Below are 15,330 nucleotides of genomic sequence, written 5' to 3'. Positions count from 1 at the left end.
GGGCTTCTGGGAGGGGGACCCACAGCCTCAGAGAGCTGCTGCCTTCCTGGAGAAGTTGGCATTTTAGGGCTGAGCTTAAGGGAGCCCCAGGACATCAAAGGGCCTCTCTGAGGGCCTAGAGAGGCAGCAAGTGGTGAATGAGCGCTGGCCCAGGAGTCTGCTCTATTTTAAAGACAAAGTATTCCTGCCTCAGGGCCTTTGCCCTCACCGTTCCTCCACCTGGGGTGTCCTCTCCCATGGAGGTCCATGGCTGGCTTCTCTGGGTCATTCAGATTTCGAGCTCACATGTCACCTGCTCAGACCACATTTCCCTGACCACTTCTCAGTCTGAATTAGTGTTCTCCCTCCCTGTCACTCAGTCCCATGTCCGCAAATTTATCTCAGCACTCACTGGAATTACTTTGCTTATTTATATCTTGTATGTATTGTGCATTGACCGCCCCCCACCCACTAAAATTGTGTTCTGTGTCTTGTTGTTCTCTGAAGCCCTAGGTCATAGAACAGTGCCTGGCACAGAGCAGGCATCCAGGAAATAAGAACAAATGTGTGGGGACTTCCCTAGTGGTGCAGTGGTTAAGAATCCACCTGCCAATGCAGGGGACACAGGTTCGAGCCCTGGTCTGGGAAGATCCCACATGCCGCCGAGCAACTAAGCCCGTGCGCCACAGCTACTGAGCCTGTGCTCTAGAGCCCGCGAGCCACAACTAGAGCTCACGTGCCACAACTACTGAAGCCCACATGCCTAGAGCCCATGCTCCGCAGCAAGAGAAGCCACCTCAAAAAAAAAAAGAGAGAGAAGCCACCTCAGTGAGAAGCACGCGCACCGCAACGAAGACCCAACACCGCCAAAAATAAATAAATTTTTTTACAAAAGAAAAAGGACAAATGTGTGACGTTGAGCGAATGACCTCCCTTTATTCTGGGTTTTACTTCCCCATGTGTAAAAGGAAGGGCTTGGGCCATTTCAGCCTTTTTCAAAACCTGTAATTATTAGAACCATTTTTTTACAAAGGCATTATACATGGAACCTTAATATATAAAGCTGAAACTTTTCAAGTCTCAGTTTTCTTATCCGTAAAATGGAATAATGATAGTTCCAACTTTGTAGGTATATTGTAAAGGGTAAGTAACTTGATACAAGTGGGGTATCAAGTTACTTACTTAGAACAGTGTCTGTCACATAGTAAAGTGCACAATGCACGTCAGGCTGGATGATGACCCTTAATGTCATCATTATTACTTAAACAGAGGTCATCTATGTTTCCAGAAGTCCCCACCTCAGACTTTGAGACACCACCTCAGAGTCTGAAGACTGTATGAGAAGGTTAAAACCACTGGCCCTGCTTCTCTCTAATGCTCTTCTTTCTAGTCCTGACATTCGATGCAAACTTGATACCCCACTGTGTGTGATGTCCAAGGCTAGGCCTTGGGGGACTCCTTTGGCAGGAGTGGATTTATCATGAAACCCTTGAAGCTGGCCGCTCTCCCTCTTGAGACGGACAACATTCTGCCTATGGAATGTGTATCTCTCTAAATAAACTTGATTTCACTTTTAAAAAGAAAGAAAGAAACTTGTGAAGCTTACACATCAGGACATATTATTTGCATGAGATTATATATTTTTATAAAATTTACAAAATTAAGATATTTCAACCACAGTCAATTCAGATCACTGTCTCTTTCCACCCCAATCTCCTCCATTGCACCTCTCTTCAGATGGTCACGGGCATTTTTGAAATCTGGCTAAGGGGAGGTGGCTTTGGGTTTGGGTTTGGGGGGCATATAATTATGGGGTCCTAGCTCCTTCCAGGTATAGTTTTATTATTTCAAATAAATGCCCCAGAATGCCTTCCAGTAATCCTCCTCACGCCCTCTATGCTGTGATATGTTGTGATATGAAGGTGCAGAATCAGAGATCATTTATTATGCCTGGCCTCGCTGGTGTGAGGGTATTGGAGGAGAAATAAGGTTTGAAACATATGAAGCCAGAAGCCAGTCTATGGAAAATCCTTCCAAATCTTAAAGCTCACATATGTAAGAAATTTGATAGCGGTTATCCCAAGTTTAACAGTCCTTAAGAGAATAAATAATCTTACTAATAACGAATTGCAAAGCTCAAGAAAAAAAGTCTAAATGATCACTAATAAAAAACTAATTTTGGTCAATCATGCTAAAGGAAAGACTGATTTATCTTTCTAGTCCTGTTATAGAAAATATCGTATAGTGTTGTCACAGAAATCATAAAAGGGTGTGCAGCCAAGAAAAGTAAGGAAAAAAGTATCACAGAAGAGATTTAAGCAGTATTTTAATAAAAACGTGCTATTATTTTAAATTTATATTGTTCATGGTATTCGTCAGTTTTTTTTTTTTCTTTTTTATTTATTTTTGGCTGCGTTGTTTCTTCACTGCTGCACACGGGCTTTCTCTAGTTGCAGAGAGGGGGCTACTCTTTGTTGCGGTGAGTGGACCTCTCATTGCAGTGGCTTCTCTTTGTTGCGGAGCACGGGCTCTAGACGCACGGGCTTCAGTAGTTGCAGCACGTGGGCTCAGTAGTTGTGGCTTATGGGCTCTAAAGTGCAGACTCAGTAGTTGTGGTGCATGGGCTTAGTTGCTCTGCGACGTGTGGGATCTTCCCAGACCAGGGCTCGAAACTGTGTCCCCTGCATTGGCAGGCGGATTCTTAACCACTGCACCACCAGGGAAGTTCCTGTCCATTTTTTAAACTTTAAAAGTTGTTGGACATGGAAGCAACTTAAGTGTCCATCAACAGATGAATGGATAAAGAAGATATGGTGTATATACAAATGGAATACTACTCAGCCATAAAAAAGAATAAAATAATGCTATTTGCAGCAACATGCATGGACCTAGAGATCATCCTACTAAGTGAAGTATGTCAGAAGGAGAAAGACAAATACCCTATGGTATCACTTATGTGTGAAATCCAGAATATGACACAAATAAACTTATCTCCAAAACGGAAGCAGACTCACAGACATAGAGAACAGACTTGTGGTTGCCAAGGGGGAGGGAGGAAGGATGGAGTGGGAGTTTGGGGTTAGCAGATGCAAACTATTACATATAGAATCGCTAAACAACAAGATCCTACTGTATAACACAAAGAACTATATTCAATATCCTGTAATAAGCCATAATGGAAAAGAGTATGAAAAAGAATATATATGTGTATGTATATACATATATATATAAATAACTGAATCACTTTGCTGTACAACAGAAATTAATACAACATTGTAAATCAACTATACTTCAATAAAATAAATTTTAGAAAAATAAAAATAAAAACTTTTGAATGTAAGAGTATTTGTGCTTCCCGACACTGGAAATGTCAGCATGAAGAACTTGCTTTGAGAGAAAAATAGTATTAATAAAAGTGCTGTTTGATCTAAAGCTCTTCACTCTAGTTAGCAAAAGGTGTGAATGGAACGGAATGGAATAAGTCTTCTGAGAAAGCAGAGCTTTTCTTTGGAGCTGTTTTTTGTTTGTTTGTTTGTTGTTGTTTTTTTAATTTGATTTATTTTTATTTTTATTATTTTATTTCTTTCTTTTTTGGCGGTACGCGGGCCTCTCACTGTTGTGGCCTCTCCCATTGTGGAGCACAGGCTCCAGATGCGCAGGCTCAGCGGCCACGGATCACGGGACTAGCCGCTCCGTGGCATGTGGGATCTTCCTGGACCGGGGCATGAACCCGTGTCCCCTGCGCTGGCAGGCGGACTCTCAACCACTGCGCCACCAGGGAAGCCCCTGTTTGTTGTTTTTACGGTACACGGGCCTCTCACTGTTGTGGTCTCTCCCGTTGCGGAGCACAGGCTCTGGACGCGCAGGCTCAGTGGCCAAGGCTCACACGCCCAGACGCTCCGCAGCATGTGGGATCTTCCCGGACCAGGGCACGAACCCGTGTCCCCTGCATCGGCAGGCGGACTCTCAACCACTGCGCCACCAGGGAAGCCCTGGAGCTGTTTTGAAGGAGTAGTTGGGCAATTAGTACTTTTCTCAAAGATGCTAATCCTACTAAAATGCTCTGGGATTTGGGTTTAGAACATCTTATTTTCAGGCTTTATAAGCAGTTCCTGTTTTCCACTGTAGCAGGTAGAAAGCTATACTGGCCTAATGGAAAGGCAGTGAGCATAATCAGAGCATGAGGTTACATTTCACTGCCCATGAAGCTTTGCTATTTTGTTGCTCAAGTTCTTTACCTCAACTTTAAAAAATGAAGCATTATTGGCTTCCCTGGTGGCGCAGTGGTTGGGGGTCCGCCTGCCGATGCAGGGGACGTGGGTTCGTGCCCCGGTCCAGGAAGATCCCACGTGTCGCGAAGCGGCTGGGCCCGTGGGCTATGGCCGCTGATCCTGCGCGTCCAGAGCCTGTGCTCCACAATGGGAGAGGCCACAACAGTGAGAGGCCCGCGTACCGCAAAAAAAAAAAAAAAAAAAAAAAAAAAAAAAGAAGCATTATTATACTTGGTAAAATAGTGTTTGCCCCATGATAAGACCTATAAGAAAGTTTACCATCTGCCTCAAATATTATAATATGCATCTGTTATTCAGATTAATACATAGAACTAAGTAGACATTTCTATTTGTAAATAGCAGCAAATACACTGGTAGATGAAGTATGGAACCAATGAGCCAAATTTAAATTTTATTTTTCTTTCAGTTCACAAAAGTGGTGTTGCTTTTCACAGTCAAACTAAACCAGTCAAAGTACCTTTTCTTGGTTTCTTAAAAGGACTAGAGAACAAACTGATGTATCTTTTCTTTGTTTGTTTTGGCTGTGCCACCTGGCATGTGGGATCTTAGTTCCCTGACCAGGGGCCAAACCCATGCTCCCTGCAGTGGAAGTGTGGAGTCCTAACCACTGGACAGCCAGGGAATTCACAACTGATGTATCTTTGAATTAAAAACTTCATGTAGGTTTTAAAAATATATACTGCTGGGATTTTTTTCTCATCCTGAATAAATATTCACTTTCAAAATTTTTTGTGTTTATAATTTCATATTTTTAAAGAGGGCCTTCAAAGTGTCTATGCTTCAGGACCCAAATAACCTGGCCCTCAGGGAGCTCATAGCCTGGTAGCAGCTTCAGATTAAACAAATAAATAAACAGACAAACAAACAAAAAAACAACCATTAAATAAATCCCAATCTTTTTTTTTTTTTTTTTTTTTTTTAAATCCCAATCTTAACAAGCACATGAGGTACCCTGGGAAGTCAGGAAGTGCTTCCCAGAGAAGAGCATTTCTGACTTGGACTCTGAAGGATGCATAGGAGTTTCCATGCAGAAACTGTGTTAAATGCAGTAATAGTAACTTCCTGGCCCCTTGACCAAGCTCTGTGCCTGAAACATCCCTACCTTTCATGAACTCCATGTCAACCTTTTCATATTTCTAGCAGCTACTTCTTCTTTTTTTTTTTTTTTCACTTTTGGCTGTGTTGGGTCTTTGCAGCACACAGGCTTTCTCTAGTTGATGCAAGCAGGGGCTACTCTTCATTGCAGTGCACAGGCTCTAGGTGCATGGGTTTCAGTAGTTATGGCACGTGGGCTCAGAAGTTGTGGCTCACAGGCTCTAGAGCACAGGCTCAGTAGTTGTGACGCACGGGCTTAGTTGCTCCTTGGCATGTGGGATCTTCCCGGACCAGGGCTCAAACCCGTGTCCCCTGCATTGGCAGGTGGATTCTTAATGACTGCGCCACTAGCAAATCCCTAGCAACCACTTCTTAAGTGTTTGCAACACTCCAGTCACTGGCTGTAAGCTTGTCACATGCTTTATCCACATAATCGTCACAATGAACCTACAAAGAGGACACTCTTATGAGCCTCATTTAACTGATGAGAAATCTGAGTACAGATAATGATAATAAATAAGGTTGGTAGGTAAGGGGGGGTACAGTATTCCCCAGGTCCCATTTCCTAGCTGTAACCCTTAAGCAAGTGACTTAACCTCTCTATGCCTCAGTTTTCTCATCTACAAATTGGAGACAATACTAAAGTATCCTACTGGATTGTTGGGAAAGTTAAATTAAAAGAAAGATGTAAATTCATTTTTCAAATACCACTGACCTCTGTGTGAGGCACTGGAGATACTTCAGGGAACAAAATAAACAAAAACTCTACCCTTGTGGAACTTACATTCCAGAGAAGGATAAATGGGTAAAATGTATGATGTACTGAATAGTGATAAATATTAAGAAGAAAAAACATGAAGCAAGGCCAGGAGATGTGAAAAGTCAGAGAGATGTTGAAATTTTGATAGGATAGCTTGGGAAGTCCTCACAGAGAAGAGTCTTTTAAGTAAAGATCTGAAGGAGTAAGACAACCAGCCATGCAGTTCTTTGAAGAATATACTAGGCAGGGAGAATAGCAAGTGCAAAGGCCCTGAGGCAAGAGCAGGCCTGGCACAAGCAATAACAGTGTGGAGTGAATGCAGCAAAGGGGAGAGTGATAGGAGATCAGATCACGTGGGGCCCTAGAGGTCATTGTAAGAACTTTGGCTTTTTCTCTGAGATGAGAACCACTGGGCAAGGCCAGATGCTGCAGGACCAGATAGGAGACTATTTTAATAATAAGTCTAGAAATGATGGTGGCCTGGGGACTTCCCTGGCGGTCCAGTGATTAAGAATCTGCGCTTCCACTGCAGGGGGCACAGGTTCAATCCCTGGTTGGGGAACTAAGATCCCTCAAGCCGCATGGCATGGCCAAAAAAAAGAAAAGAAAACTTTGGTTTTCTTGCAATAGCAAGAAGTAGTCAGATTCTGAATGAACATACTTTGAAGGTACCGCCAATAGGATTTGTTGACAGATTGGACTTGGAGTGTGAAGAAAAGAGATGAGTCAAGGAGGGTACCCTGGGATTTAACCTGAGCATCTGGAAGGATGGAGTTGCCATAAGCGGGAGGGGAAGAACTGTGAGAGGAGCAGGGTCGGGGGAGGATGAGGAGTTCTGTTCTGGACACATTCAGATTAAGATGCCCATTTGATATTCCAGTGGAGAGGACAAGTGGAGGTTGGATCTCCAAGTCTGGAATTGAGGGGGGAAGTGCAGACCAGGCATACAATTTTGGGAGTAGTCAGCACATGGATAATATGTAAAGCCACAAGATGGGGCAAGAGAGCCACAGGAGTGAGCATAGAGAGAGAAGAGGAGGACCAAATAGGTTGGACAGTGCCCAGCCCTTCTGGGGTATTTAGCTGGTACTCATGGTTCTGGAGAAAATGTCCACTAGGGGGCAGTCAATACCAAGACGAGGATGAGGAAACTTGTGTACCCTAGAAACTGCCCCTGGGAGGCGGCAGTCTGCCATTCAGCTTAGGGGCTGGGGGTGGTGGCAACTCACCAAGAAACCAAGTACTCAGCATCTTGAGACTGAGGCTTTGGTCACTTCACTACATGTTCAGGTAACTCTAGAGAAGGGCCATTGTCCCCACTAATCAATGTGCCCTTATTGTGTACAATGGGTCAGCCAGACTGGATCATCTCCAAGGGCTCTCTCCCCTCAGACCTTCCTTGAGTCCTGGATATGGGCTGACATTCCTACATCAAGCCTGTCACATCTCATCTGCCACATTCTTTATGCAACTTACAGTTTGATAAGCTACTAGTAAATAACTCTTCATTGATGCCAGTTCCAAGTCTGGTGCTTTGAATACCTTCACTCCAGAAAAGCCCTGAGACAGGTATAATCATCTCCTTTTATAGACTAGGAAGCCAAATCCAGCGAGATTAGAGGCCTTGTTCAAAGTAGCCCCAGAAATGGGAGGCAAAGTTAGGTGCCCATTTTCAAGGGGCTCCAGACCCCATTCTCTTCCTAGTATATCATCCCACTTTGACCTTGAGTCCAAAAGTACCTGGTCCTATACTAGGAGCTGAGTTAAAGAGGTAAAGGACACACCTCTGCCCTTAAGCAGCTCAGAGCCTAGTAGACACAAAAAAACAGAAGTACACTTCAGCATTATAAGAGACAGGGCCATGGAAACAGAGAGGAGGGAACACAGCCTGCTCTGGAGCAGAGAATACGGAGAATACTAAAACTAACGAGTTTTAGTAAAATGAATAAATAATAATAATTAACATTATTATTAATGATAAGTTATTCATAATTTATTGAGTGCTCTCTATTTGCCAAGGACTTTTGTCATGTATTGGCCCACTTACTCTTCACAATAGTGCCATGAAGACGGTAGTATTATCATCCCCATTTTACAGATGAAGAAGGTGAGGCACAGGGGTGTTAAATTTAACTAGGAAGTGGGGAAGCAGTCTGCCTTCCCAGAGGAGGAATTGTCTGAGCTGAAAGATGAAGTGTGGATAGACCTAGGTGGATGAGGGGAGGCTCAACAGTGTTCCAGGCAGAAGGAGAAGAGTGCACAAAGTTGAGAAGGCTTGGGAAAGCCCCCCTTTGTAGTTTGCCCGGTAACCTGAGACAGTGCCCACCTTTCTGGTCACACTTGACCCAGTTTCCACACAGGCCAAGCATGGTGCTAAGATTCATTTCACAGCCAAAATGGGCAGAGCCAGAGTTTGGACTCTGTGTCTTTCTGACTTTCAAATCCATGCTCTTTCTATGATAACATGCATGGGGAACTTCCCTGACCAGGGATCAAATTCCCCTGCATTGGAAGCATTGAGTCTTAACCACTAGACCACCAGGGAAGTGCTCCATGACGACAATCTTAAGCAAGGTTTGTCAACATTTAGTCATGTGGGGAGATAGTTCTTCCCTTTCCACTATCCAGATATTCGCAAAGGTTGTTAATATCCTACAATACAAAGGTCGAGGATGAAATAATGAGATCACAGTCATTTTTACTGAGTTAGAGACAGAAGGTATCATTAGGTGAACCTAAGCCCTTACAAGTCATTAGATTGGTTGGAAGAAAAATGAAGATTGACAACAGAAACAAAGATAAAAGTAAAATATAATGTGCAAAATTAAACAAGATGTACAAAAAGTATTGTGAGCTCTTATCTAATACATTAGAAATCCCAGGGACTTCCCTGGTGGTCCAGTGGTTAAGAATCCCCCTTCCAATGCATGGGACATGAGTTCGATCCCTGGTCAGGGAACTAAGATCCTACATGCTGCAGGGCAACTAAGCCTGCGTGCCACAACTACTGAGCCCTCACGCTCTGAGCTCATACTCTCTAGAGCCCACGTGCCACAACTAGAGAGAAGCCTGAGCATCACAATGAAAGATCCCTCATGCTTCATCTAAGACCCGACGCAGCCAAGTAAATAAATACTTATTTTAAAAAAAGAAATCCCAGAAAATATCTCTACATATCCAAGAAAATAATGTCTACCATAAATACTAGTAATACCTTTTTTTGTAATACTATTATCTCCAGATCCCAAGATCACTAAGCCCAATTTGCATTTACTTGGCAAGAAAAACAATAGACATTTCAGAAACTATCCCAGGGATGTACAAGTGGCCTAGTACTTGCAAGGATTTGAGAATGTTAAATTCTCATACACATTTTTACATACATATCATAGAGGGACAGATAGAAAACATAACTTGTTCATAATAACTTGAACAGATAAAATAAAAAAATGTTTAGAATTAAAAGAATGAACAGTTGCCCACCATAAAATTATAAAAGAAATTATCTTCATTAAAATTTTAGGTAAAATCTGGTCAGTAGGGACTTCCCTGGTGGCACAGTGGTTAAGAATCCACCTGCCAATGCAGGGGACACAGGTTTGATCCCTGGTCCAGGAAGATCCCACATGCTGCAGAGCAACTGAGCCCGTGCACCACAACTTCTGAGCCTGCTCTCTGGAACCCGCAAGCCACAGCTACTGAGCCCATGCACAGCAACTACTGAGCCCGCATGCTGCAACTACTGAAGCCCGCACGCCTAGAGCCGGTGCTCTGCAACAAGAGAAGCCACTGCAATGAGAAGCCCGTGCACCGCAATGAAAAGTAGCCCCTGCTTGCCGCAACTAGAAGAAGCCCGCCGACAGTAACAAAGACCCAACGCAGCCAAAAAGCTCTTTGTTGCTGCGTGCGGGCTTTCTCTAGTTGCCTGGTTGCTCCACGGCATGTGGGATCTCCCCTGCATTGGCAGGCGGATTCTTAACCACTGCACCACCAGGGAAGTCCCCATCTTAGATAGTCTTTTACAATATATCAGATCTCTAGGGGAAAAAAAGCCCAAGACTTTCCACAAGGATCAGACAACAGACATCCTTAGGTGAACTAAAAAGGGCAGTATGACATCAATACTCCAAGCACCTATATTACTAGAGAAAACAGATTTCAGTGACTCATGGACATGCAGACTGGTCGCTCTGAGTTAGACTTTGAGAATCAGGCATAGTACTGTTTCAGCTTACTGGACAAAGACATTCTTTCTTTTTTCTCCCCCCCCCTTTCTTATTGAAGTATAATTGACTTACAATATTATGTTAGCTTTAGGTATAAAACATAGCGAATCAATATTTTTTTACTTTAAAAAGTGATCACCACGACAAAGACATTTTCTGATACAGAAAAAAAATCCAAGAGGAAAAAAAAAAACACTGGTTACATAGAAACAGGTTACTCATCTCAGCATGAGCTAGACTCAGTCCTGATCAAACAAGGCGGGTAGCACAAAGTCCTATGCACTTAAAATGGAAATGGTATATAAGGGAAAGGACAAAGCAGGGTCCTCCATTGAGGAGGCAGTGTCTCAGCCTTTGTTAGACTTGCCCTTGAGCAGAGGGCAGGGAATATCTCAACCACCATCCCACCACCCTGGAGACAGCAACTTCCTCCTGGTCTGAGCTAGCACTGGAGCTGTGCCGGTGATGTGATGGTTCAAGGATGGCAGTGCCTCACTTAGACCAGAAGGGGTCAAATGGAAAGCAGCAGTCCTACATTCAACCACAGGGGTGCGGAATAAAATTCACATTTTATGGCAAGACAAGAAAAATTTAAACAAAAAAATCTCCTCTGCCCTTTGGCATCCTCTCCCCCCTCATTGTGGATTGTGTATGTGCATTATGCATCACCAAACCTCCCCCAATGGCAGGAATACCTGCTCAACCATAAACAGCAACATTCTCCTAGCATCAACAAGACAACTCCTTAAAAGATAACATTCCTGGGCTTCCCTGGTGGGGCAGTGGTTGAGAGTCCACCTGCCGACGCAGGGGACACGGGTTCGTGCCCCGGTCCAGGAAGATCCCATATGCCGTGGAGTGGCTGGGCCCATGAGCCATGGCCACTGAGCCTGCGCGTCCGGGGGCTGTGCTCCGCAATGGGAGAGGCCACAACAGTGAGATGCCCAAGTACCACAAAAAAAAAAAAAAAGAGATAACATTCCTCTTGATCTTATAAGGGGTCACATGACCCACCATGATGAAGGTCTAGATTATATAAACTGTCAATAGTAAGTCATTTGATGTACAGCCCTCTGCTCAAAAAATTTATATAACTGTGTCTTGATTCCTAATGAGTAGAACAGTTCTCAGAACTTTCTGAGATACTATTCTCCAGTTATAATCCTTAAATTGGCTCAGATAAAATTTTCCATTTCTTTCTTAGATAGACTGATTAATTTTTCATCAACAGGGGAAACTGGTAGGTGGAGGGACAAAGTCAGCCCAATACGATGAATTAAAATCAGTTCAATTGCCAATAAGTCAGAGCTTACAGAAAGGACATCCTGAAGTTATCTTGAATTCTGATCCACAGGCAGTAGCCAATGGCCTGATAATTTGGTACCCAAAGTGGAAAACAAATAATTGTCTAATAAACAGATAACCAGTATGGAGAACACCAATATCAGAGAATATACATTAGGTTTGACAGTCTTACATATTAGGAGACCATATCTCAGCAACCAGAAATGTAAAACTCAAAAAGCAAGTTATAATCAGAAGTAGATAAATTAACTGGAACTCTAACATCAAAAATAATTAATTGACAAAATATTAGCTAGATGTGTATTCCCCAAACAAATGGATAGTTGGGCACAAACTCACCAATTAAATGTTCAAGGGAGAGAGGTATTCCTAAAACAGCACATGCTAAAACATTGTCAAATCTGCCAACATTTTCTATGTCACTTGACAAGAGAAAACAATCTGGAAAAACTAGCAAAGGCTAAATCTGGTAGATAGACTATGTCAAAGCCATGACTGAGCCACAAAGAAAAAAGAAATGTCTTTGGAGGATACTTTTTCAGGACTGGGATTTGCGGAGATGCTAAATCCACAATATCGGACATAGAGACATTTATTAGTGCCTATGGAACTCCCTAATCACAGAATCAAACCAGGGAACAAACTTTACAGTAAGGAAACAGGTCTAGGCCAATAAGAAGGAAATCAGCAGAAATGGTAAAAAGTTTAATGAACTACTAATGAAAACCTAAATCCAGACTAGGTGTGAAATAAATGGAAGATTGAACAGTGTTCTGATAGAATAAGTAGTCTAAATTACATAATAAACAACTATCCTGACACCCTAAAGCTACAAACAAAATAACCCTATTGAAACCCTGTGGGGCCTTCCCAGGTATAAAAGCTTTGTTTCTAGTTTGTAAGATTTCAAAGGGAAGGGAGGAAATGCAGAAACAAAGGAGGAGCAGTCAAGAAACATTAATGCAGTGATAAAGCAGGGGCCTGATTCCTCCTCAAGGGATAGATAGACATAACAATATATCTTTGAGTTCTTCTGTAGGAACTCAGGCTCCCACCCTGATGGAGGATAGTAACTACTGGCTGAGCACAAGTTCCCTGGAGTACCATCCTGTTACCTCACCACCAACCAATCAGAAGAAAGTCACACACTCCGCAGCCCTCACCCTAAATTTTGCCTTTAAAAACTCTTCCCCCAAAAACCATCAGGGAGTTTGGGGGTTTTGAGCACAAGCCACCCGTTTTCCTTGCTTGGTCTTTGCAATAAACTTTTCTCTGCTCCAATCCAACGTTTCAGTTTGTTTGGCCTTACTGTGCTTGGGGCACAGGAACTTGAGTTTGACAACACTGAAATCAAGTTTAAACACATTAAACTTAAAGATTGTGGGGGAATAAGAGTACAGATACAAGATTCTTCTGGTATCTCTTTCAGAATAGAAAAACATTTACATTGACAACTCTCAATAGCTTCACTATAACCGTCTTAATTATCTGACATAAAGTGCCCAGTTTTCCTGTAAATAGACTGACCATAACCTAATAGGTTGACTTCACTACCTGATTGCCAAGGTGATAAACACCCCGTTTGGATCAAACCATGATTGGATACAGAGCATGGACATTTTACAATAACTAAAATACTCCTATTAGCCCAACTACAGCTATCATGAGAAAAGACAGCTATGGTCTGGTTTCCCATGGAATGAAAGAAAGCCATGTGACCCCTCAGTTAGCCTGGATGAGGTCAACATAATCTCAAGGGATCTTGAATGGGGAAACTCACCCCATCAGAAAAATGTCAATAAGAACAGAGCACCAGACAGGGACCTTGTGGGCCTGAGTCTTAGAACCTCATCTCACAGGCATCTACTAAGAGTAGACCCAATTGGAATGATAATGCCTACCTCAAAGGAGACAAGTCAACTAAAACATGGCGAAGATTTATACCAACATCGTCAAGAGATTCATGGACCATTAGCAAGATTGAAAAACAGAAAAGACCTAAGAGTGGACATCACAAATGCTCATAGACCCTGGGCCTGGTATGCTGAAGAGAAACATGGAACAATTACAACAAAGCTACAATGGATGGAGCTATGTCTCTTCCTGGCCTGGCTACACTATGTGCCATGGGCATTTGTGGGACTCTTGATATAACTTCAGTGATTGGACACATTGCAATGTTACCAAATATTTAAAGAATATGCCTTGTTGAGCTAGCCTCATCCACCAGAGTGTAGACAGCAGAAGCAAGAAGAACTACAATCCTGCGGCCTGTGGGAAAAAAACCACATTCACAGAAAGATAGACAAGATGAAAAGACAGAGGGCTATGTACCAGATGAAGGAACAAGATAAAACCCCAGAAAAATAACTCAGTGAAGTGGAGATAGGCAACCTTCCAGAAAAAGAATTCAGAATAATGATAGTGAAGATGGTCCAGGACCTCGGAAAAAGAATGGAGACAAAGGGCTTCCCTGGTGGCGCAGTGGTTGACAGTCCGCCCGCCGATGCAGGGGACACGGGTTCGTGCCCCGGGCCAGGAAGATCCCCCATGCCGTGGAGCGGCTGGGCCCGTGAGGCATGGCCCCTGAGCCTGCACGTCCGGAGCCTGTGCTCCACAACGGGAGAGGCCACAACAGTGAGAGGCCCGTGTAACGCTAAAAAAAAAAAAAAAAAAAAAAGAATGGAGACAAAGATCAAGAAGATGCAAGAAACGTTTAACAAACACATAGAAGAATTAAAGAACAACCAAACAGAGATGAACAATACAATAACTGATATGAAAACTACGCTAGAAGGAATCAATAGCAGAATAACTGAGGCAGAAAAACGGATAAGTGACCTGGAAGACAGAATGGTGGACTTCACTGCTGTGGAACAGAATAAAGAAAAAAGAATGAAAAGAAATGAAGGCAGCCTAAGAGACCTCTGGGACAACTATAACACAACATTCGCATTATACGGGTCCCAGACAGAGAAGAGAGAGAGAAAGGACCAGACAAAATATTTGAAGAGATTATAGTCGAAAACTTCCCTAACATGGGAAAAGAAATAGCCACCCACGTCCAGGAGGTGCAGTGAGTCCCATACAGGATAAACCCAAGGGGGAACATGCCGAGACACATAGTAATCAAATTGGCAAAAATTAAAGACAAAGAAAAATTATTGAAAGCAGCAAGGGAAAAATGACAAATAACATACAAGGGAACTCCCATAAGGTTAACAGCTGATTTCTCAGCAGAAACACTACAAGCCAGAAGGGAGTGGCATGATACACTTAAAGTGATGAAAGGGAAGAACCTACAACCAAGATTACTCTACCCAGCAAGGATCTCATTCAGATTTGATGGAGAAATCAAAAGCTTTACAGACAAGCAAAAGCTAAGAGAATTCAGCACCACCAAACCAGTTCTACAACAAATGCTAAAGGAACTTCTCTAAGTGGGAAACACAAGAGAAGAAAAGGACCTACAAAAACAAACCCAAAACAATTAAGAAAATGGTCATAGGAACATACATATCGATAATTACCCTAAACGTTAATGGATTAAATACTCCAACCAAAAGACACAGGCTTGCTGAATGGATACAAAAACAAGACCCATATATATGCTGTCTACAAGAGACCCACTTCAGACCTAGGGACACATACAGACTGAAAATGAGGGAATGGA

This window comes from Mesoplodon densirostris, chromosome 2 (assembly GCF_025265405.1).
Source record: "Mesoplodon densirostris isolate mMesDen1 chromosome 2, mMesDen1 primary haplotype, whole genome shotgun sequence".
In the NCBI taxonomy this organism is placed as follows: Eukaryota; Metazoa; Chordata; class Mammalia; order Artiodactyla; family Ziphiidae; genus Mesoplodon; species Mesoplodon densirostris.
This window is presented reverse-complemented; position numbering follows the sequence as displayed.